Genomic DNA, 24,404 nt, shown 5'->3' on the forward strand with positions numbered 1-24,404 from the left:
ATCTGAATATCACTGTAGCCAGCCAGGACAGGAGAATCTCTAGGACTCTAATCTCCAATTAACCACCAAAAAAGCTGGAAGTGGAGCTGTGGCTCAAGTGGTAAAACTATCCTTGAGCAAAACAAAAGCTTAGACACAGCACTCAGGTCCAACCCTCAGAACACACACACACAGACACACACACACACACACACACACACACACACACACACACACACACACACACACACACACACCCTCAGGTCATCTAAAACATGTATATACAATATTATACTTTCAGAGTCCGCTCCCACTTGAAATGGAATGATTCTATATTCTATCAAACCTATAGAAGAGCTGGGAGCTTATACCTATAATCTTAGCTACTCAGTAATCTGAGATCTGGAGGATCACAGTTTGAGGCTAGCCTGGGCAGAAAATTTTGTGAAATTCTATCTCCAAAATAATCACCAAAAAGCAAGACTGGAGTGTGGCTCAAGTGACAAGACTATCAGCCATGAAAGCAAACTGAGCAAGGGCCTGAGTTCAAGCCCCATTACCACCACCAAAAAAAAAAAAAAGAATGACCATGTATGTATTTAAAATGAAGATATCAGGGCCAAGATTGGAGATGTAACTCAATGTCTGAGGGCTTTCCCAGCATGTTACTGGCTCATGGTTCAATTCTCAGCACTTCAAAACAGTAAAAAAGTTACCCTTAGCCAGGTACCAGTAGTGACTCATGCATGTAATCCTAGCTACTCAGGATGCTGAAATCTGAGGATCATAGCTCAAAGCCTGCCTGAGCAAGACAGCCTATGATACTCTTATCTCCAATTAATCACCAAAAAGTGGAAAGTAGAGCTGTGACTTGAGTTCTACCATTCAAATTCTACCATCCTTGAGCAAAACAGCTAAGAGACAGCACCCAGGCCCTAGTACCAGCACGTGTGCATGCCTGTGTGTGCATGCACACCCCCCCCACAAACAAAAACAAAAAAACCCCCACAGACCCTTGTCTGAGGAGTATGGTAAGAAAATAACCATGTGATATCAGGCTTTATGCAGAAGTATGAGATTTAATAAAGTTCAGAGACCACACGTGAAATTGCCTCAGGGAATTCTCATCACTGTCTGGCAATGGGTATCATTTTACGCGAACATGGCATACCACCTTTTTAGCTTTACTAGCCTTGACATGCTTCATTGGGAATGTATGATTTTATGTGTCTAGGTTAAAAAAACGTGGGTTTTACCAAATGGATAGGAACAGATTGACAGCATATGAAGGGATTATTTTACATTGTATATATTCTTTGTGTAAACTAAGTATTTTTGTGTTTGCCTTGGTGAGAGGGTAAACATATTAATGGAGGATCAAAACCTCTGGTTGCTATAGTCATTTAATAGGCAGTCCCCAAATTTGGCAACTTGGCTCTCAAATAATAAAAGGTGTCTTGTGTTTTGTGTTCTTATTCTTTTGGAATTACTTAGGAAAGTTTCCACTTCTTGTTTCATTTTCTTTTCCTAGGACACTGGTGTTAGGGCAGAGTGATTTCTTCTTTACAGAGAAAAGAAAATCTACCCAGATCCCTGTGAGCCATCTTTCCAGGATTCTCGCCACGCCACTACCCTGCACCCCCATATTGTCTTTCTGTCCTTCTGGATCAGACAGCTATTTGTAAAGGTCTTCCATTGTCCCACCCAGTCTAGATATAAGCTTGCTACTATAGTCTCTCCCCTAGCCATATGAAATAACAAAGTAATTAAAATTAAATTAAGACTTGGTGTCTGTGTGTGTGTGTGTATGTGTGTACCTGTGCTAGTACTGGGGTTTGGATTCAGAGTCTCATGCTCTACCACTTGAACCACACTTCCGCTTTTGGCTTTTTATTGGTTAATTGTAGATAATAGTCTGATGGACATTTCTTCCCAGCTGGGAAGAGTTAGTCTATCTTGGTATTTATACTCAACATGGAATAATTCAGGTCAAAACTGTTGCTGTATATAAGTCAAAGCTAGACAACAGTCTTAAAACTGTGGTTTAGATAACATACAGTATCAAAGCAGGCCTAGCATCTTCTCCTTAAGTACAGAGTTAACTGTGTACCCTTTATATAGGTTTCAGTTTTTTCATATTCATCATTCCTTTGCATGTGTATGCATTTATGCATGCATATGTGTGTGTGTGTGTGTGTGTGTGTGTGTGTGTGTGTGTGTGTGTGTGTGTTCTGGAGCTTGAATTTAGGGCTTAGGTCTTGTCCCTTAGCTTTTCGCTCAAGGCTGGTGCTCTACCACTTAAATCACAGATCTACTTATGGATTTTGGTGGTTAATTGGAGATGAAAATCTTACAAACTTTCCTTCCTGGGGTTGGCTTTGAACCACAATCATCTGATCTTTGCCTCCTGAGTAGCATGAGCCACTGGTGCCTAGCTCCCTCCTGTGTACTTTTTAAATTAGGTAGAGTAGAGAGAGTTTGGGATAACTGGTCTAATTTGGGATGTGGTCTAGTGCACTCTCTAACTGACAGATAGGTGATGGAATAAAATGTAGGCCCAAAGAACTATCTGGCCTTTTGCTGATTGATATGTAGAAGAAATCATGTGAACTAGAAGCAGAATGAATACCTATCAGTTTCTGTGCTTAATTGTAGCTGAAAAAAAAAGCAAAATTAAAAGCAAAAACAAAACACTTCTTGGTGGCTCATACCTGTAATTCTACTCAGGAGCCTAAAATCTACAGATTGAGGTTTGAAGCCAACATATGTAGGAAAGTTTGTGAGATTTTTCTCCAATTAACCAGGAAGAAACAGAAAGTGGAGCTGTGGCTCAAGTGGTGGTAGATCACCAGCTTTGAGCTAGTGGATAGTGACCAGGCTTTGAATTCATGCCTCAGTACCAGCATGTACACACACTCATGTGTGCATGTACATACACACACATGCACACACACACACACACACACTCACACACACACACACACCTTAAAAGTGTATCCCTTTCTCAATGATTTTTGTCTCTTTATTTAGTAAGTGAGATTATGTGGCTTTATTGAAGATACTGGTTTCTTTTGGCCACCCTACCTTTCTAAGGGCAGTCTTCTTACCCTGGCCCTGTTCCTTGTAAGTTTCTGTGGTTAACTGGATCCTTCATCCAGTTCCCTCTACAAACACCTTCTAGTTTTGAGAGATGCTAATCAGGAATAAGATCCTTTCCCACATCTGGCTCTGGGACCCCAGTCCCCTTCCAGATGAGTGACCAGGGCAGCCTGACACACTGTCTGGCAGTTGTTTTTCTTAGGTGTATTGCTGCTTTAATTGGCCGCAGTTCTCTTTGTCACAAGTGTTCTTCGAACTCCTATGTGATTAACTCCCTTGCCCTCCCATTGAGGGTGCATTACTCTTGCCAGGGGCATAACGTTGGCCCTTTGGCTGGCTCTGCTGTTCCCTTGCTGATACTTGCTGAGCTTGTGCAGGCCTGCTGCTGATTGAGTTACAGCCTGGAAAAGGTTGAACTGGGTTCTCAGCTACAAGATGTCTTTACTTGAAGCTTTTGCAATGTTAGGCCTGCCCTGAGGATTCACATGTGTGTATTGGTTTTCAAGAACATGAAAGCATTCTCCACTAGTAGGTGGAAAATTACTTTAGGACTATGAGGTAGTACTGTCTTGGGGCTAAAGCTAGGAGTTGGTTTGTGGTACACGTTTCTGGAAGGTTTCCCTTCTTTTATTGATTTTAATTTACACCAAATCATCGTAGGTTTGGGTTTTTTCTCCCCTCCCGCCCATCCCCTTTTACTTTCTTTTTTTTTTTTTTTTTTAATTTAATTTTATTTTATTTGAGAACATACTGTACAGAGGGGTTACAATTACATGGGCAGGATAATGCATACATTTCTTGCCAAGCATTGCAGCCTCCTCCTTTGTTTACCCTTCACCTCCCTTCCCAGCTTTACTTTCTTTTTAAAAAAGTTTTATTGTGCAAATACTGTACAGAGGGGTTATAATCACATGATCAAGGTAATGAGTACATTTCTTATCAAGCATTGTTGCCTCCTCCTTTGTTTTTCCCCTACCATCCCTCCCTTCCCCTCTCCATAATTACATTCCCACTTCCTCTGCCTGTTTATCCTCCCCCCCAAATTGTAAAGTTCATTTTTTCGACATAGCGTCTTGTACATCTCATTGCTGCAATGGGTCAACCTGTATCCCTATTTAAACAATTTGTTTTTTCTCTTCCCCTCCACAAATTATACCAGCATCAAATACAGTGAAAACGGGTTATACCGTGGGGGAGGGACATACAAAGCAGCAATAAAAATCATGTGGTAACTTGTAAATTCATTAGAAACAATAGCAAGAAAGAGAAAAACCACATGTGTCCTTATCTTGGGATTCATTTCACTTAACATCATCTTATCTGATCTTTTCTGTTTGTCTCAGATATATACTAGTTATTGCAAATAAGGGAAACCATGGAACCTATGTTTCTTTGGGCCTGGCTTACTTCACTTAATATATTTTTTTCCATATCTTTACATTTCCTAACAAATGGGGTGATGTCATTCTTTCTGATGGAGGCATAGAATTCCATTGTGTATATATACCACATTTTTTTGATCCATTCATCTACTGAGGGGCATCTGGGTTGGTACCATATCTTACCTATGGTAAATAATGCTGCAATAAACATAGTTGTGCTGGTAGCTTTAGTATGGTCTTGTTTGTGATCATTTGGGTGGGTAAATGCCCCAAAGTGGAATTGCTGGGTCATAGGAGAGCTCTATGTGGAGTCTTTTGAGGAACTTCCATACTACTTTCCAAAGTGGTTGAACAAGTTTACACTCCCACCAACAATCCAGTAAGGTTCCTTCTGGCCACATCCCTTCCAGCATCTGTTGTTGTTAGAGTTCTTGATTATAGCCATTCTAACTAGGGTGAGGTGGTATCTCAATGTTGTTTTGATTTGCATTTCTTTTATGGCTAGGGAGGTTGAGCATTTCTTCATGTGTCTATTGGCTATTTTTCTTTCCTCTTCAGAGAAGTTTCTCTTTAAAGCTTTTTTTTTGTCAGTCGTGGGGCTTGAACTCTGGGCCTGGGCACTCTCCCTGCACTCTTCAGCTCAAGGCAAGTTCTCTACCACTTGAGCCATGGCGCCACTTCTGGCTTTTTCCATTTCTGTGGTGCTAGGAATTGAACCCAGGGCCTCATGCATGGGAGGCAAGCACTCTACCACTGAGCCACCTTCCCAGTCCCCTTTGCTTTAAATCTTTAGCTCACTTATTTATTGGGCAGTTGTTTCTTTGAGGATTTGTTGTTGGGGAATTTACTTTTTTGAGTTCCAGGTATAGTTTAGATATGAGACCCTTGTCTATTGTATGGCTAGTGAAGATCTCCCAATCCATGGGCTTCCTGTTGATCTTGCTAGTTATGTCCTTTGCCATGCAGAAGCTCTGCAACTTCATGCAATCCCATTTGTCCAACATTTTTTTCTTGATTTGTTGTGTTTCTGGGTCTCTAGTAAGATAATTTCGGCTTGTGCCAAGGAGACCTAGGGTTTCTCCTATTCCGTCCTGTAATGTTTTCAGTGTCTGCTTTGACTCTGAGGTCTTTGATCCATTTGGAGTTGATTCTGGTGCAGGGTAACATATAAGGATCTAGCTTTAGTTTTCTATGAGTGATTAACCAATTTTGCTAGCACCATTTACTGAAGAGGCTGTCTTCCTTCCATTCTATTTTTTAGCTCCCTTATGGAAGATTAGAAGGCTATAGGTCTGTGGGTTCATTTCTGAATTTTCAATTCTATTCATTGGTCCTGCCCCTCCCCTTTTCTTTCTTTTCTTTCTTTCTTCTTTCTTTCTTTTTGTCGGTTGTAGGGCTTGAACTCAGGGCCTGGATGTAGTTCTTAAGCTCTTTTGCTCAAGGCTACTGCTCTACCACTTTGAGCCACAGCTCCATTTCTGATTTTTCTGGTGGTTAATTCGGGATAAGAGTTTCATGGATTTTCCTGCTTAGGATGGCTTTGAGCCATGATGCTTACTCAGATTATGAGTAGCTAAGATTACAAATGTGAGCCACCAGTGTCTGGATCCTCCCTTCTCTTCCCTTTCTCTTTCCCTTTCCCTTTCCCTTTCCCTTTCCCTTCCCCTTCCCCTTCCCCTTTCCCTTCCCTTTCCTCTTCCCTTCCCTTCCTTTCTCTTCTCTTCTCCTTCCCCTTCCCTTTCCCTTCCCTTCCCTTCTCCCTCCCTCTCTTCCTCCTCCTCCCTCCTTCTACTCTCTCCATATCCCCCGCTCCTCCTCCTTCTTGGTCAGTATTGAAATCTGAACTCAGGGACTCTTGCTCTCACTTGGCTTTTCCTCTCAAGGCTTATCTTCTACTACCTCCACTTCTGGATTTTTTTTTTTTTTGCTGGTTAATTGTGAGATAAAAGTCTTACAGATATGTCTTCTGTTGCTTGTTCTGAACCACAGTCTTCAGATCTCAGCCTCCTGAGCAGCTGTGACTACAGGTATAAGCTATCAGAGCCAACCTTTGCTTTGGGTTTTCAAGAAGAAATTCTTGCAATCAGAGATTTGGTACTACTTGCCTTAAAAAGTTGTAAGCTCGGGGCTGGGAAGGTGGCTCAGTGGTAGAGTGCTTGCTTTGCATGCCTGAGGCCCTGGGATCGATTCCTCAGCACCACATAAGCAAAAAAAAAAAAAAAAAAAAAAAAGCCAGAAGTGGCGCTGTGGCTCAAGTGGTAGAGTGCTAGCCTTGAGGGACAGCGTCCAGGCCCAGAGTTCAGGCACCATGACAGGACCCCCCCCAGCCCCCCCAAAAAAAGTTGTAAGCTCACCAGGCACCAATGGCTCACACCTGTAATCCTAGCTACTCAAGAGGCTGAAATCTAAAATCTGAGAATTGTAGGTTGAAGTCAGCCTCATTGGGCAGGAAAGTCCATGAGACTCTTCAGTAAATTAGCAGAAAAAACCAGAAGTGGCACTGTGACTCAAGTGGTAGAGCACTAGCCTTTAGCACAAGAGGCTCAGGGAGAGTACCCAGGCCCAGAGTTCAAGCCCCAGGACTGACAAAAAAGTTGTGATCTCTACTAATGTAAGCCATCACAGAAAGGATAGAAGAATGAGAAAATACAGTAATTGTATTCAGCATACAATATTTGAAAATTGAACTTCATAATTTGAGGGTATGGATAGGATGGGAAAAGATGGAAAGGGTGACATTGATCAAGATACATTGTACTGGTTATAACCTGACTTGTGAAATCAAACTCCTTTGTACAACTACTTAATTAAAAGAAATCACAGACTAAGGAAGTAAGCATGAAACTGGACATTAAACATTTCATCTGAAGGACCCTAAAAGCAAAATGATTTGTTCATATATGACAGATTGAGCCAGGTATCAGTGGCTCATGTTTGTAATCTTAGCTACTTAGGAAGCTTAACATCAGATGATTGTTGTTCAATCTGTGACACTCTTATCTCCAGTTGACCAGCAAGTGGTAGAGTACCAGTTGAGAAAACCTAAGATATGCCCATGCCCTGAGTTCAAGTCCCAGTACAGGAACACAAAAAAGTGAATAAATAAAACTAATAGTGAAATGCTCAAAGGCTTGAGAGGGAATAAAATTGCTAAAAGCATAGGTTGAAGAGATGGTATTAACTATTGGGGCCTGGAGTCTGTGTTGTCTTAGAGACTACCTTTAGCAGAATAACGTTTGTCTGTTTCAAGTTTATTGAATGAACAATCCAAGTACTGAATGATTCTGTTTCATCTTTTTTGATCTTCCTGAAACATTTTTGCTCCTAGGTTTCTCTTACTGGCAGAATGTTGTTAAGTTACCCCAGGCCTTGGAAAGTCGTCGCCCTTTCATATACTTCTCTGCTTCCTTTTTTTCCAATGAAAGTGTTGATCTCAAGACAACTTGAGGTCTGAGGCTGCCTGCACTGATCTGATTGAGTCCAAGAGTGCGCTATTCCCTGCCTACGGCCTTCTCTAAAGGCCCTATCGGGTTCATCCACTGTTGTGAATGAAAATAATCAGTGGGTGAAAACACAAAATTAGAAACCTCTTGGTATATTTATTTCTATGTCTGATGAATTCTGATTTAAAGCAGACTTTGTTTCAAGTTATGTGAAAAGTAGGTTGTTTGGGAATCACTGATGAATCAATATTTCCTTCCCTCCTCCCGCAGAAAATCTATTTAAAGCAAAGGTCAAATCTGGGCTGTATTTAGAGCCTATTAAATGTAAGTTTTGGAGAATAGAGCCAGTGCTTTTATATTCTTTATGTAGTTTCAAGCATGAATGTGTGTGTGTGTGTGTGTGTGTGTGTGTGTAAGGGAGAGAGAGATGAGGGGCACTCTAGTCTTTTGAAAATCATTATTTTCCACTTATTCTGGGCATTTATGACCTCTTTTGTTCTGAAAAATGGTTTGGAACCTGGAATGTATAAAAAATGCACAAATCTAGCTGGGCGCTGATGGATCATGTCTGTAATCCTAGCTACTCAGGAGGTTGAAAATTGAAGATTGTTTTTGAAGCCTGTTTGGGCAGGAATATTTGTCTCCAGTTAGCCAGCAAAGAAAGAAACAAAACAAAAATCAGAATTTGAGCTGTTGTCAAGTGGTAGAGCACCAGCTTTGAGTGAAAAAGCTAAGAGCTCCCAGGCCTTGAGTTCAAACACTAGTACCAACACAAACACACACAGACACACAGATACACACACACACACACACACACACACACACACACACAAAATGCATGAATCTGAGCTTTCATGGAACTTAGAGTTTATTCAACTTAGTAATAATTTAAACCTTCAAAATTATCTCTGAAGAGTTTAGTGGACTTTGAATTATACCCAGAAAGGGTATATAAATCAGCACCTCTCATTTAATTAGCATGATTAAAAATTGAACTTATCAAGCCTGCTTTCCTACCTCTCTTTCATCTCTACTTAGCTCTGGCTTTCTTCCCTCTCTATGTAGTTTGTCCAGCCTTGGTCTAAGTTGACAGCCCCTGACATCAACCCTCCCTAACCTTCCATGCTACCATCTGGAAAACTGTCCCTGTGAAGCCTCCATTCCCATCACTTGCTTGGTCTAGAATTCATTAGGTAAGTGGGACTTGGCACAGTCTCTGAACTTGACTCTGCTTCCCATTTCTACCTTCTCTCAGCCATCATTTCAGATTTGAATATATTTTATAGCCCAACTCTATGATGGATCCTGAAGATATAATCAAGACTCAGCCAAATCTACCCTGAGCAATAGGAACCAGTATACAAAGACACATGCACCTCAATGTTTATTGCAGCACTGTTCACAATAGCCAAGATTTGGAAACAATACAGATGCCCCACTACTGATGAATGGATCCAAAAATTGTGGTACCTATATAAAATGGAATATTATGCAGCCATTAGAAAGGACAAAATAATGGCATTTGCAGGGAATGGATGGAAGTAGAGCAGATTATTTTGAGTGAAGTAAGCTAAGAACAAAGAGACAAACGGCACATGGTTTCCCTGATATGTGGATGGTAAAGCCAAAATACAAGAAGATATGGCAAAGTAACAGGACTCAAGAAACAAAGGACAACCACCCATTTTGTTATCATTGCTAGATGACTCCATGTTCTAGACAATGTATATGGTAGATATATTCATGGAACAGAAGGAAGCCAGTAGGAGGAACAGAATAAGTGGAAACAGCCTACACTAAGCAAAAGGAAAGAAATGTAAACATCACCTGATGTAGAAAAAATAACTTGTATTGTCAAAGCTCATAGAATTCACAAACTGTATAGACCATGATAATGACAATTTGCCTTGTGAAAGTTAAAATGTGTTTGTGACTTTATCACTATTATACTATACTGTGAAATACGTGAAATTTATATAATTACCTAATCTCAAAGAAAAAAAGTGAGAGAAGGGATGGATTAAGAGAGATGGGTGACAATGTTGTCAGACACTTTGTACTTATATACTGTTTTGTAGCATGAAACTTCTTTGTACAACTACTTAAAGATTTTTTTTTAAAAAAGACTCAGCCAATAAAAATCCCTGATCCAGCCAGGCACTGGTGGCTCATGCCTATAATTCTAGCTATTCAGGAGGCTGAGATATGAGGATGGAGGTTTGAAGCCTGCCCAGGCAGAAAGTCCATGACACTTGCATATCATTTAATCAAACCAAAACAAAACAAAAAAGTAGTAGAGTGTTAGCCTTGAGCAAAAAAGCTCAGGCACAGTGTCCAAATTCTGAGTTCAAGCCCCAGGACTGGTATATACCCACAAAAAGTTTAGTTTCTAAAGATATTCCTGTGTCCGGTGAGAATGTGGAGCTGTGTCTCAGACACTATAGTTTTGCAAAGAGAAGTAGCATTCTCAGTAGACATCTCTTGGTTTTTAATTTTTTTTAAATTCTTGGCTTTTTCTTAGACATGAATATGTGCAAGGAGAGGTATTTTGGAGGAACCATCAGTAGGGCCAAGAGAGTGATTGAAGTTTATTTTATACATGTCTGAGGATGTCATGATAAACCTATTGTCTTTTGTTGTTGTTTTTATTTTTTTGTGCCTGTCCTGGGGGTTGAACTCAGTCTGGGCACTGTCCTTGAGCTTTTTTACTCATGGCTAGCACTCTTTCATTTGAACCACAGCTCCACTTTTGGCTTTTAGGTGCTTAATTGAAGCTAAGAGTCTCATGGACTTTCCTGCTGGCTTCTAATCACCATCCTCATATCTCAGTCCCCTGAATAACTAGGATTACAGGTGTGAGCCACTGGTGCCCAGCTTTCTTTTTTTTTAAAAAATTATTATCCTCATGTAGTTGTCCAAAGTGATTTTATTTTCACATGTCAGTTTGTGAATACAATGCATCATGATCAGCATTACCCTTTCATCATTCTTTCATAGCTCTCCCAACCCCTCTTGTTTTTATTTTTTGACAGTGCTAGTTACTCAGAAGGCTGAGCTCTGAGCATCGCAGTTTGAAGCCAGCCCAGATAGGAGAGTCCTTGACACTCTTACCTCTAGTTAATCACCAAAAATAAAAGCCAGAAGTGGAGGTGTGGCTCAAGCAGTAGAGTGCTAGCCATGAGGAAAAGGAGCTCAGACAGTTCCTAGGCCCTGAATTCAAGCCCTAGGGCTGGTGTGGCCACTGGAAAAGAAAGTATAGTCAGTTCTGTTTATCTTCAGTTTCTATCTTGGCCAATTTCAACTAGCCATGAATTGAAAATAGTTGAGTAAAATGTATCTGTGTAAAACATGTACAGATTTTTAATTTTCTTGTCATTGTTAACAGTAGCTAACTACTTACCTGGAATTTACAGATAAACCTAGGTGCTATGTAAATCCTTCTACCTTTATATAAGGGACATGAATGTCCACAGACTTTGCTGTCCCAAGACACTCCAGAACCATTCCTCTCCCTCTCCACACTGAGGGCCGACTATATTTCCAAGTGTAAATATGGTAACCACATAAATATGTGACCTTTTTCTCACATAGTGAAGGATTTATAGCCAGCTATTGTTTCCTCTCACTGAATTCTCTCTGGACCCCAACCCCTGTGGCTTCAAAGGACAGTGGGAATGTCCTGTTAGCAAGTGATTCCTGTTACTGAGTGCCTGTGGGTGGCAAGCCTTTCCTGACAAATGTGAGCCTGTGGTCCCATGTTCTTCACCTGGCTATGACCTTCGTGCCTATTTGTACAGCCTGCCCTTGCCACAGAGATGTTTTAAAAACATTTTTGAGGTCTCTTATCACTGTTTTATACCTGAAGTATTTTTCTCACTTTTGCAAGTTTTATCGAGGCTTTTTTTTTGCAGCTCCAAAGGCATATTTCGGACAATGGAGAGTTTTTCTTTTTCTTTTCCTTTTTATGCAGGAACTCAGGGCCTGTGTGCTGTCATCTATTTAACTTTTTTGCTCAAGGTTGGTGCTTTATTACTTGAGCCACAGTTCTACTTCTGGCTCTTCAGTGGTTAATAGGAGATATGAGCCTCACAGATTTTTCTGCCCAGGTTAGCCTTGAACCACAATCCTCAGATCTCAGTCTTTTGAGTAGCTGAGGGGTTACAGGTATGAGCCACCAGTACCCAGTGGGCCTTGCACTCTTTTTTTTTTGCTGGTCCTGGAGCCTGAACTCAGGGCCTGGGCACTGTCCCTGGGTTCTATCACTTGACCCACAGTGCCACTTTTGGCTTTTTCTGTTTATGTGGTATTGAGGAATTGAAATCAGGGCTTCATGCATGCTAGGCAAGCACTCTACCACTAAGTCACGTTTCCAGCCCAGGCCTTGCACTCTTGACACTCCTGCCTCAGCGTTCTTGTACTTGTATTAAAGGCATGCATCATTGCACCCAGCTACTCATATTTTTTTCCTTTGCCATTTTTATTAGCTGTCTGTATAAGGCTGAACCCAGCTTAGGTACATTATCATTCCTCTAAGAGCCATGAAACTTTAGAATCAGCAAGTGATCACTTTATTTTCAAAATACTGAAGTTAAAAGTTTTTATCTCCAAAGGGAAGGCAATTAATTAAGATGACTGTTCATTTTCTGTGGCATCAAATACTTAGCAGAGGTTATTGAAGAAACCACCAGATTATCATGAAAGCAAATAAGTATTATCTTTGGCCTTGTGCTACTTATGATGAGCTGCTTTTTATGACATGGCAAATATTAGCATTTGTCCTTGGGATATAGACCTGAGTGAAATTAGCATGTCTTTCTTTGATAAAGTTTATTTGACTTACTGAATCACATAAAATACTCTAAAAATACTCTGCAGACTGGGTGCGGTGCTAAGTGCCTATTATCCCAAGCTATGAAGGAAATATAATGGCTTGGCACAGTACCAAATCTGTCATACCAGAGACAAAGGAAACAAAGAGAAAAACAAATAAGAGGATCACAGTCCAGGCCACCTGGGCATAGAGCAAGACCTTATCTTGAAAATGATGCAAAAAGGGACTGAAATCTTGGCACTGTTAGCCTATGCCTGTATTAATCCTAGCTACCCAGGAGGATAATATCTGAGGACTGAGGTTCAAAGCTATTCTGGGAAGGAAAGACCATGAGATTCTTATCTCCAATTAAACACCAATAAAAGCCAGAGATAGAGCTGTGACTGAAGTAGTAGAGTACTAGCCATGGCTCAAGTAATAGAGTAATAACTTTGAACAAAAAAGCTCAGGGACAGTGCCCAGGCTCTGTGTTCAAGCCCCAGGACCACTGCTTCCACAACACACACAAAGGGATTGGAAGCCAACCTAGGCACCGGTAGTTCACACCTGTAATTTTAGCTCCTCAAGAGGCTGAAATCTGAGGATCACAATTTGAAGCCAGCTTCGGTAGGAAAGTCAGTGAGACTCTTTTCTTGAATTAATCGCCTAAAAAAGCTAGATGTGGAGCTGTGGCTTAAGTGGTAGAGCCCTAGCCTTGAGCACAAAAGTGTCCAGGCCTCAAGTAAGCCTCACAACTGGTGTGTGTGTATGTGTGTGTGTCCCACAAAAGGGACTGATAGTTTCAAGTGCTAAAGTACCTGCATAGCACACATGAGACCCTGAGTCCAACTCCAATTCCACCGAAAACCCAAAAACCATTCTGTTGGCTATAATTGTCTAGAAATTAATTCCTAAAGGATTCCTTCCTTCTTTATTTCCTCCTTTCCTTTTTTTCTTTTCTTTTCTTTTTTTTTTTTTTTTTTGTCTGCTGGTATTGGGGCTTGAACTCAGAGCCTTGCTTAGATTCTTCACTCATGGCTGGTACTTTGCAACTTGAGGTATACCTCACTTTCAGCTTTTAGCTGGTTAATTGGAGATAAAGAGTTTCTCAGAGTTTCTCTTCCTGGGTTGACTTCAAACCACAATCCTCAGATCTCAGCCTTCTGAGTAGCTAGGATTATAGATGTGAGCCAGGAGTTGCTGGCAAGAGTTTCTTTTTAAATTTGTAAATGATACCAATAGTGTGTGATTTAGTCTTTTAAATTCCTACAAGAATTAAGAGGACTTAAAAAAAAGCAAGTGCAGGCTAAATTTGAAAACTTCATCTTCAAAGGTTTATAAAATTAAACAATCAAGCTAAAGTTCATAGTAAAATGATTCCTGGCTAGTGTGAAGATATTAAATGTGGTGGGTGATTCACTGGGTCACTGAGAATCAGTGATTTCTGGAAATCCTAGTCTAGGCAAATATGTGACAAACAACTGTTCCGTGGAATTACAGAGATCATATTATATGGGCTAATGACTCACAAGTGAAAATTTCACATTCTTTTTTTTTAAACATGTCATTTTTTAAATTTCACATTCTTCTTGCGAGAGAGTCACACTTGGAAATAATTTTCCTATAGGAAAAAAAGATTTTCTCTAAGAAGAATTCTATATTTTAAAAATGTTTTAAAAGATCCATATGAAGATTTAATTAATGCTTCTTAAAGCATATAAATTACTTTTGAGATCTGATTATGCCCAGCTATTCAAGAGTATATTTTTATGTTTAGAAAGTGAAAATACATTATATAATATATATTTTTATATAGATCCACAAAATATATTCATTTATACATGTCATTTTCTGTGAAGCTTTCTGGAAAATTCCAGTATTTTATAAAATATGACTAATAGTTAAACTTGTAATATGGTACACATCGAATATTTAATAAAAAAACACAATTACACAGGAATCATTTTTATTCACATATTCAGAGTACAATTTTATTTGGGGCTAGATTAAAAATAATATAAATATGTAAGCTTGGAAAAAGATGTATTATTTACTCATCAGAAAACAAAAGAATATAATATATTCAATTAGCACTGAGGAGAATTTCTAGTGCTAAAATAAAAATCTATTTTTTGGGGAAAATAAATTATACTTGCTATATTCACTTTTTAATATCTTTTGAGCAGTGAAAAGAATTATGTATTTCAGGGAATTTTTATTTTTTTAAGCAAATTTGACAGAGCATATTTGAGCTCTGTCAAAATTGCTAGGCACATTTTCTTTCAATAAATAGTGGTGATGGATAGTTTTCAAAGTTTCTGTGCTCTGAAGCTTAAGTGAATAAATAGTTTCTTTCTCCCAAGTGTTGCTTGTTCCGTTAGCAGCTCAGCCAGTTTTCTCTCCTATACCACTTCCTGAGTCTCTCTTCTACCACCGTCTGGCCTGCCGTTTAAGAAAAATGTGGATCTTTCAGAGATTTGGGATGTAAAAACACATAGGAGGAAGAGGAGCAGGAGGAAGAAAATAAGGAAGAGAAAAAAGAGAATATATTAGAATATGGGATATTTCAGCTACCCTACAATAAGATGCTGAGACAGAATGGTCCCACATCGATATGATTAATTCCCCCAACAAAAAATGCCCTCCAATCTCTATCCGAATGATTTTTCTTACATTTCTCAAAATTTACACTTAATTCAGTAAGGGTTAAAATGAAATTCACTAATAATATGCTAATTAGCTTCATTTAGATATTCTACTATGTGATGTATTTTAAAAATATGTGTATAATAAAATATATACAATCTCATTTGTCCATTAAAAAAGTAAAAGCTCCAAAACATGTTCAATGTTATTAGTTATTTGGGAACTATAAATTAAAACCAACCCTGAATTCTAACATTACATAACCACTAGAACATCTAAAATGGGAAAGCTCGCAAGTGTTAGTAAAGATGAGGAATGAAAGCTTGCAAGTGTTAGTAAAGATGAAGAATGGCTGGAAAGTTCCTCAATGACTTATGGGACCCCCATATGGCACAGACACTTTGGAAAACAGTCTTGTGGTTTCTGTAAAGTTAAACATATACTTGTGGAGGATGTTAGGCAGCTTACTGTTTTGTGACATATTACTTGAAACATACAGTTTATAAGGACTTAAGTTAATTTTGGTTCATAGTTACAAAAGTTTCACTCCATGTTTGGTGTGTCATATTGCTTTTGGACACATGGAGAGCCAGTGCATCATGGAAACACATGGAGGAGGAAGCTATTTGACTCATGGAGGCCAGAAAGGACAGGGGTTGGGGAAGGAAGAGGGAAATGAGAGAGATGTAAGAGGAAGGAGGAGAGAGAGAGAGAGAGCGATGGAAATGACAGAGAAATGGAAAGAAGAGAGACTATCTTCTACTATCTCCTTTAAAAATACAACCCCAGTGACCTAACTTACCTCCCTTAGGTTCTACCTCCTAAAGCTTGCACCACTTCCCAATAGTGCCCCCTACGAAGAAGATCAAGTATTTAACATGAGCCTCTGGGAGACAGTCAAGATCTAAATTATCACACCCTGTGTGTATGACTAGAAAAGTCTAATCTTAGGTTTCTACTCAAAAGAAATAAAAAACACATGTCTATATAAAGAGTAGTACACAAATACTTATAGTAGAATGTTCATAATATCCTCAAACTAGTATCATCTTGTAGTTTGAGTTTCCAGAAGATAGACACACAGATAGATAGATAGATGATAGAACTATTAAAAGGGATTTATTAGATTGACTCACAGTTGGATGTTGTAATTCTGGAGAGACAGAGAACCTAGCAGCTACTCAGTCTAAGAATCTGGAATCCTCAGACAAAGGGAGCCAATGATGCAGCCCCAGTCAAAGGCTGATAGCCAGGAAGCCCTGGAGAGTCATTAGAGTGAACCTGCGTTGAAAAGTTGAAGAAGCTAGAGTCTGATGTCTCAGGCAAAAGTAACAGCAATAGACATTCACATAGAGTAGAACTTACACACCATCTGGCTTCCTTTTTCTTCTGTGTGTGTGTGTGTGTGTGTGTGTGTGTGTGTGTGTGTATGTGTGTGTGTGTATGTATGAGAGACAGAGAGAGACAGAGAGACAGAGAGAGAGAGAGAGAGAGAGAGAGAGAGAGAGAGAGAGAGAGAGAGAGAGAGAGGGAGCCTTATACTCTATTTTATTCAAGGCTGACACTGTCACTTGAGCCATACCTCCACTTCTGGCTTTTTGCTGGTTAACTGGAAATAAGAATCTGGGATTTATCTGCCCAGGCTGGCCTTTGAATTTAAGTGCTCATATATCAGCCTTCTGAGTAGCTAGGATTATAGGTATGAGCTACTGGCATCCAGATTTTCTTCCATTTTTATTCCATCTGATCCCTGGCATATTAGATGGTGGCTCCTCTCACAGTCAAGGTGGTGTCCTCTCATTCTACTCCCTACAGTCTAGGTAGGCCCACAGATTTACCCAGAAATGTGCCTTCCTAATTTCCCTGGCATCTCTCAATCCATCCAAGTCAACAATGAAGATTAAGCAGCACACTGTGCCCAAATGTACAATATCAGATGAACCTAACTAACTTAATAGTGGTTTATTCATATAGTAGAATGAATAATTTTATTGTCACACTACTGCAAAAGGGAATAAACTAATTGATTCATGCAAAAATATTGAATGACTCTCAAAGTATTGCTAAGTGGATATTAGGCTTGACAGAAGAGACTACAAACTATGTTTCTATTTGGATGACTTTCTAAGAAGAGACAAAACTACAATGTCAGAAATAAGGTCAGACAGGTTGGCCTGCAGAGTTACCAGAGGAATGATGGGACTTCTCTGTTCTGATTGTATAGAGCTTTACAGAACTTTGGTAAAACCCCATGAATTGTTTGGACTACCTTATTGTATGATGATTATACCCCAAGAAAGCTAATTAGTGAAAAGAATAATAATACTATAGTAAACACGTCTGTGGAAGATTTCAGGATAGTGTGAATTTAATATTGGACCAATTTATTATGAGAAGGTAATACTATTTTTGGCCATAAATTTTCTGGTAGATAGGGATTTATAAAAGCATGAAATCAAGTGAGGAGGGGTAAAACATAGCCTGAGGGTGCTAGACTGCTACCCAGGTGCTTATAGACAAGAAGTAATGTCTCTTGAAAAATGTTGATTATTCTCATCTTGTCCTTTTTGAAGTTTTTTTTTCTTATTTCATCTTATTATTTTTAATTTAATTTTTACTATCCTTAAATAGTTGTACAAAGGGGTTTTAATTCAACATGTCAGTGTATGAGAACAGTGCATCCTGATCAGGTCACCCCTTCTAGTGTCCTCATCCCATCCCCACCTATCATCTCAAGTTTCTTAGTCCCATTTTCTCATATATACATCGAATAGTATGACTGTATCTGTCCACCATTCCTCTCTCCACTCTTTTCCTTCTTCTCTTTATTTCCCACCTCCTTCTAACAAAACATGTTTCGGCTTCCCAGTATTCATTTTGTTAAACTGTTAGTGGAAATCCACCTCTGCTTATACTATACTTCAGTCAGTTTGTATCTCTTGGCTATTAATATTATAGGACATAGTTGAAAATTGACACATTTAGCAGAAATTTCTTTCTTTGTACTTATCAGCTTCATATTTAGGGATATTCATAGATCAGAGCATAACAAATCTTCAGAGCAAATCTTCCAGCTTTGTCTGTCTCCAGCAGAGGCCATGTGCAGCTACTCTGAGGTCAGCCCTGGTGGCCTGTGTTAGTTCATAAAGGGTTTGCTGTGTAAGAGTCTTTGGTTCTGTTTGTGTTATAACCATTAGTTTCCATAAATGCAAATGCATGGGGAATATTTGGGCCGTTAAGGAAGAGGTGTGGTTATACTGAGAATGAATTTGAGTAAAAAGGAAAAGGTGGCAGAAGTGGTGGATACAGCTGCCCCAGCTCTGAAGAGCCTATACCTTGGGAATAAAACTCTGTAGAACCAGAGGTGCTGGAGTGAAAAAAGGCAGAGCCAAGAGTCAGAAAAGTGCTGGGAAAATAAACATACAGAATGGAAAAACAAACAAACAAAACAAAAAACCCCTCAAACCAAGCCAGGCACTGGTGACTCACTCCTATAATCCACAGGAGACTGAAATCTGAGGATTGGGATTTGAAGCCAACCTGGGCAGAAAAGTCTGTGAGGCTCTTATCTGCAATTAAACACCAAACAGCCAGAAGTGGAGCTATGGATCAAGTAATAGAGAGCCAGCCTTGGGCTGGGAAGGTGGCTCAGAGGTAGAGTGCTTGCCTTGCATGCCTGAGGCCCTGGGTTCGATTCCTCAGCACCATATAAGCAAAAAAAAAAAAAAAAAAAAGAAAGAGAGCCAGCCTTGGGCAAAACACCTAAGCAAGTTGGGCAGTGGTGTCTCATGCTTGTAATCTTAGCTTCTCAAGAAGCTGAGGACTGAGGGTCAAAGCTAAGCCAGGCAGGAAAGTCCATAAGACTCTTATCTCTAATTAATCACCAAATGCCAGACATGGGGGAGGAAAAGCTCAGGGACAGCACCAGGCTCTTAGTTCAAGCCCTAGAACAAATAATCAAAAAATAAAAAAAAGAGACAATACCTCCAAGCCCTCTAAAATTAAAAAGAAAGAAAGAAGGAAGAAAAGAAAGAAACCCTCTATGAACTAGAAGATGTACATTACTGTTAGACATTTATTTGTCCAAGGTTAATTCAAGAGCAGGCTCTCTGTTTCCCAATGTAATGGCTAAGTATGGTTTGGTGGAAGTATAACTGATGAAACTTAAACCAGCCTGGCTTTTCCGTGTGGTCAGCTCAGAGCCCTTTGGAATTTGCAGAACATCAAAGTGAAGGCTGAGGCAGCTGTTGCTACCCATGGCATCTAAGAAACCCCTTCTAGCCCTGTGAAGGCTCCTGCCTCCACATATTTCCATGTGTCTGGAACTCTTTGCATTCTGAAGAAAGATTTCCTGCCACCTGTAGATTTGTAGAAATGCATGCAAGTTCTAGAAATGTCCATCTCTCCTGGTTTGTTTTCTAAATCTAAAGTGATTAACAATGAGTAATGATTAACCACCTTAGAAATGCTGTCTGCTCATAGGTTTAATAGGTCTTTTAGAAGATACTTTTAGATTTCCTCCCTTTATTATTTCATTTATGGTTTGAATCAACTCTAAAACAAAGTTTAAATGCCTTAAAATGGAATATCTACCCAGGTTTTGGTATAATCTTAACTGCTCAGGAGGCTGAAATCTGAGGATCATGGTTTGACCCCAGCCTGGGCAAGATAGTCCTTGAGACTCTTATCTCCTATTTATAAAAGTCAGAAGTAGAGCTGTGGCTCATGTGGTAGAGTGCTAGCTTTGAGCAGAAAAACAAAGGTACGGTGCTCAGGCTGTACCCAGGAAACATCCTCTGCCCCCAAATATTTTCTGGGTTTAGATGGCACATACCTTAATATTCCTCCAGGGTCCATCAGATGAGCCTGTATAAACCAGCAGCTATACAAATATCCTTGAGGACAGAAAGTCATGTGTCTATGGTGTTTATGTAGTTTTATTTTATTTTATTTTTATTTGTGCCAGTACTGGGGCTTGAAATGAGTGCTTGTTGCTGTCACTTGGCCTTTTCACTCAAGGCTGGTACTCTACCACTTGAGCCATACCTCCACTTTTAGCTTTTTGCTGGTTAACTGGAGGAAAGAGTCTCATATACTTTTCTGCTGAAGATGGCTTTGAACTGCAATAATCAGATCTCAGCCTTCTGAGTAGATAGGCCCCCAACACCAGTTTAGTTTTATTTTAGACATTGGAAATGGAATGACAAACACCAACCTTGCCATAAGAAATACAAGGTCATTAGAGAAATGTGAAGAGGGTAGATGGTTCAGCATGGCTAAGGGGACAATCATCGGTTACAGTCACCTATTTGGGCAAAAAAGTGAGCTTTTAATGCAAAGGAATATGAAATTATAAAACATGAATGAACAGCTGGAAATATATAGTCCCATATTAACATCTAGAAGGCAAATTCTAATGAAGGATTTTGGAATGTTTCTTATCTTTCTGGGAATGAAACTCCAAGCCCCAATTCCCTATGCCTCTTATAACAGCTAAGTCCATTGTAACTTTTAGTAATTGGTTTTTTATTAAACTAAGAGAGTGTAGTATAAATTTTTTAGCAAGTGGGTTAAATAGGTATTAACAGACCCTGGGATCCAACCACAATTTGTAACATGGTTCCTTTGGGAAAATGGATTCTAAGTGCCCAATAACTACCTTACAAATAGACTTTTGAATCATAGTCCGTTGGAGAATAAGGAACTGTTTGTGATGGTAATACCTTCCATTGGCTTGTGTGAGAACTGCACAGAAGGGACCTATATCCTGCCATATGTATGTGGTGAGCCCTGCTAGTCTGGGTTTGATCAAATATTATTGCTGAGTAGGCATGGAAGTTGTAGGAATGAAACCGAAAGCAGAGGTGAGAGAGAAGTCCAATAGAGAGCTGAAAGGATGAATCTACAGAGGTTTAGGTGGTAGGGAATGCTTTTAATCTCCAAGGCAATAGTGGGATTCTGAGCAGATGAAATGGAGTGGAGGGGAGCATAGGAAGGAAAGCAACTTAGGAGTAGAAGTAGCTGAAGGCCAAAAAATCCAGAAGCAGCTAGTAAGAATCAAGAACAGATTATTTATTTATTTACTTTTATGTTGGTCCTAGGGCTTGAGCCCAGGGCTAGCAAATGACTGTCATGGATATTAAAGGAAATTGAGTCAAAACTTGGATATCTCAACTCATTTATGATTCAACATATGCATTGAGCACTTTTTAAAAATTTAATTTTATTGTCAAGGAGATGTAAGAAGGGTTACAGTTACATATGTAAGGTAGTGAGTACATTTCTTGTCAAACATTGTTACCCCTCCCTCATTTTTCTCCCACTTTTCCTCTCCCTCAGTGTCCCCCAAGTTGTAAAGTTCATTTCCAATGAAAATCTTGTATCACTATTGCATTGGTTCACACTTTGCCATGAGTTAACATGATCAGAAGTTAGTGAAAGGAGTCACTGCCTTCATCAGATTTACAATTTAATGTAATTCCAACCAAATACAAAAATGAGGCAAAGGTTATTAGGGCATGGTAGTAGTGATATATGGAATACACTCCTAGGAGAATATTAAGCTTGCCTTATTTCATTGTGGGCATTTTTTTGCCTTCATTGTATTTTAAGATTTTAAGAAATCCTTTTGCACAACTACTTAAAGATAATTTCTAAAAAGATTTTAAAAGTTGGGCACCAGTGGCTCATACTTGTAATCCTAGCTACTCAGGTGGCTAACATCTAAGAATCTAGCCAAGGCAGGAAAGTCCATGAGGTTTATCTCCAGTTAACCAACAAAAACCTGGAAGTAGAACCGTGGCTCAGTGTTCTCTCTCTCTCTCTCTTTCTCTCTCTCTCTCTCTCTCTCTCTCTCTCTCTCTCTCTCCCCTCTCTCTCTCTCTCATCCCCTCTCTCTCTCACACACATTTTTTAAAAAAATTTAAAAAAAAGATTTATGAGGTAGATTACATGAAACACATCTTTTTTTAAAAGTCAATATTAGAGCATGTAGCCACTCATAACTATATTTTGGTTAGTTGACTAAAATAGCTTTGACTTACATATCTACTTAATTGAGTTAACATGGCTACTTTGTGTTTTATTATGTGAGAAAATCTCTGGCCATGAAATTATCAGTGTGAAATTTTCCTAGTTACTGTAGTATAATTTAATAATTTTGGCCCTCTCATAGTAAGTGGCCAAGATATCTATATCTCCCACACATCCACTTCCCAGATTCAGGAAGCCTGGGTCCTGCTCATTTGAAAATGTTCCTGAAAGTTGGTGTGTTCAAAATGTAACCCCTAATCATATAGTGTTGGGGGGTGGGGTGGGGGTCCAAAGAGAGGTGATTGTGTCGTGAAATTTCACTTTCACGAATGGATTAATGCCAATTAGAAAAGAAATCGAGACTTCAAGTTTGATCACTCAGACTGGCTTGCCTTCCTTTTCCCTCTGCCATAGGGTGACACAATACAGAAACTTCTTGGTCTTAGGCTTTCAAGTTGCCATAACCATGAGTCAATAGACATATTCATTATACATTTCCCAGACTCAGGGATTCTGTGAGAGTAACACATAACAGACTCAGATTGTGGTTTTCTCCCACAAGAAAATGGTGGAAACTCTTTCTTACTTTGTAATAGCTTCTATCTTCATTATAACTAAGGGGGAAAAGATATCTGTTCATTAAACATACTTCTTTAAGATTACAGTTTATATAATCATATGATAAATTACAAGAAAATGTAAAACTTTGTACCAAAATGACTATCATCCAGACAAAATAATTTCAGACTTTTGTGCTTGATAAACTAAACCACATACATACATACATACATACATACACATAAATGCACACACACATACACACACACTTTTTTGTGTGTGTGCCTATCCTGGAGCTTGAATGCTGGACCTAGATACTGTCCCTGAGTTCTTTTGCTCAAGGTTAACACATCCACTTTTAGATTTTTTTGGTAGTTAAGTGGAGATAAGAATCTCATGGACCTTTCTGCCTAGGCTGGTTCTGAACCATGATCTTTAGATCTCAGCCTGCTGACTAGCTAGGATTATGTGTGAGCCACTGGTGTCCTGCTTAAGCCATAGTTTGATTAGTCAAAAATCTCCTTGTAGTTAAGCTAGATTCCCTGAACATGTACTGATAAATTCCCTGAGATGGTCAAAACAACTTTTTTTTTACAAAAATCTTTTTCTGAACTTCAAATAGTTATACAAGGGGATTACAATTTAATGGGCCTATCTAAGTGTCTAGAGTTTATTGATCAGAGTCACCTCTTCCATCATTCTCCCCTATCCTATCTGCTCCTTTTCCCTACTCATTTAGAACTTCTTTGTTTTAAGCCATAAAAGATGGATCCAGGTTTTAATTCCATGTAACAAGACACCACATTAAGGTGCTTATTTAGGATAGAAGTAATATATTTTGGTAGGTTTGGGTAGTTTGATTAGACATTTTCCATATATGTAAAAACAGTTAATTTCTTATTCTGATGATAACATGGAGAAAATGGTTTAATCTGATCTCAAATGGAATAGAAATTAATTTTTTTTTTTGTCCGGTTGTGGGTCCTGAACTCGGCCTGGGCGCTGTCCCTCAGCTCTTCAGCTCAAGGCTAGTGCTCTAACACTTGAGCCACAGCTCTGCTTCCGGCTTTTTTCTTTTTGCTTATGTGGTACTGAGGAATCGAACCCAGGGCCTCAGGCATGCAAGGCAAACGCTCTACCACTGAGCCACCTTCCAAGCCCCCCTAGAAATTAATCTTTTATGTATGTGTGTGTGTGTGTGTGTGTGTGTGTGTGTGTGTGTGCTTGTGCTTGTGTGTGTGTGTGTGTTTATATATATGTATGTATCTTTTGGAGTTTGTAAAGATTGCCTTTTAGAAAGTGAGACATAGTTGTGTTTGCCATTTGGATTTCAGTAATGCTATCTTTTGAACCATAAATAACGTTTGTTTCTATGGAATTTCTACTCTGGGGCATCAGAAATATGTCTGTGCAGTGTAAAGAAGAGAGATATAAGGATCTTAAAATCCTTAGATT

The 24,404-nt window shown here is 39.3% G+C and overlaps 1 protein-coding gene across 1 annotated transcript in view; it reads left to right on the top strand.

The window, feature by feature from the left end:
- The window catches only part of LOC122112870 (phospholipid-transporting ATPase IB), a 421,079-nt gene that overhangs the window by 142,538 nt on the left and 254,137 nt on the right, over positions 1–24,404 (top strand). The gene's annotated exons all lie outside the window — the stretch shown is intronic.

Source organism: Dipodomys spectabilis, unplaced genomic scaffold, assembly GCF_019054845.1.
Source record: "Dipodomys spectabilis isolate Male_0828 unplaced genomic scaffold, ASM1905484v1 ptg000095l, whole genome shotgun sequence".
NCBI lineage: Eukaryota > Metazoa > Chordata > Mammalia > Rodentia > Heteromyidae > Dipodomys > Dipodomys spectabilis.